This window comes from Neophocaena asiaeorientalis, unplaced genomic scaffold, assembly GCF_003031525.2.
Source record: "Neophocaena asiaeorientalis asiaeorientalis breed wild unplaced genomic scaffold, Neophocaena_asiaeorientalis_V1.1 scaffold489, whole genome shotgun sequence".
Classification (NCBI taxonomy): Eukaryota; Metazoa; Chordata; class Mammalia; order Artiodactyla; family Phocoenidae; genus Neophocaena; species Neophocaena asiaeorientalis.
The window spans coordinates 3,712,495-3,713,611 of record NW_020174791.1 but is presented as its reverse complement, the minus strand read 5'-3'; positions in this window follow the sequence as shown (position 1 = coordinate 3,713,611).

Here is a 1,117-nt window from a genome sequence, read left to right as displayed (position 1 = left end):
ACCAGGGGGCAGCTGTCTGCCCGAGGGGGCTGCCACCCGCAGCAGCAGGAAACCAGAGGCAGGGTTGTGTGTAACAAGAGGCAAAAGCGCGTCAGGGTTGGGGGCCTGCGTCTGCTCTCCTGTCCCTGAGGCTCTGGAAGGCCCCTCCCACACAGACACAGGGTTACCGCAGAGCTTCTGTAACCGGGCACTGCGGGGGAGCAGATTTCTATCTGCTCACGGTATTTTCCTAGACTCTTTGAGCAGCTCGTCACATTTTTCATCATTTGTCTCAGCTCAAAAGTGACGCGCGTTCACGGGGCAGAGAGTCCCAAGCAGAGTCCAGGGGTTAACCTGGAGGGCTGTGGGGGCAGGATGGGGAGCCAGGTGGGGCCCTGGAGCAGGGAGGAGCCAGGGTGGGTGCCTGTGGGCCCCCCGGGGGGTGGGGGGAGCTCTGGCGGGGTTCCACACGGGAGGGGCGGTTGTCAGCAGAGACAGGGAGTGGAGAGCGTGCTTAGTTAGCGGCAGCAGCCGAGGAAATTGAAGGTGGCCAGCCTCCTTCCACCCACCCGTCAGCTGTTCAGAGGTGGAGCCGCCAGGCTGGGGGCAAGGTGGGGGGCTCACAGCTGGGAAGTTTGGGGAGGAAGCCCACGACCTTCGACCTTCCATTCCCCAAGGATCTGGCCCCTCCCCCGGGCCCCTTCATCCGGTCCCTTAGCTTCTCTGCACAGCCTGTACACTGCCCAGGGGCCACAGGCCCCAGGCCAGTGGTGCCTGTTTGCTGCCCGTTTCCAGGGCAGAGAGGACGTATTGTGTTCACTGCTGCAACCCGAGATCTTTCCAAGAACACGTGGATGGTTCGGTCTCCCCTTTGCCCCCGGGAGGTCCGAGGGACCAGCCAGGGTTCAGAGGTTTGAGGAGAGGTGGGAGGGCCTCCAGGGCAGCTGTGCGGAGAAAGCCAGCCTGAGAAACTGGGGGGCGGGGGGGGGCGGCAGCACACGTGTCAGGGGCGGACCTTTGGCCGCTGTGAGGGCGCTGGCCTGTGGGATGATGCCCAGTCCTGGCCCACAGGTGGGTGAAGGGAGGTAGCAGGCTGGGAGCTCAGAGGTGTGCATCTTTGCCAGGTCCACCGGTGGGG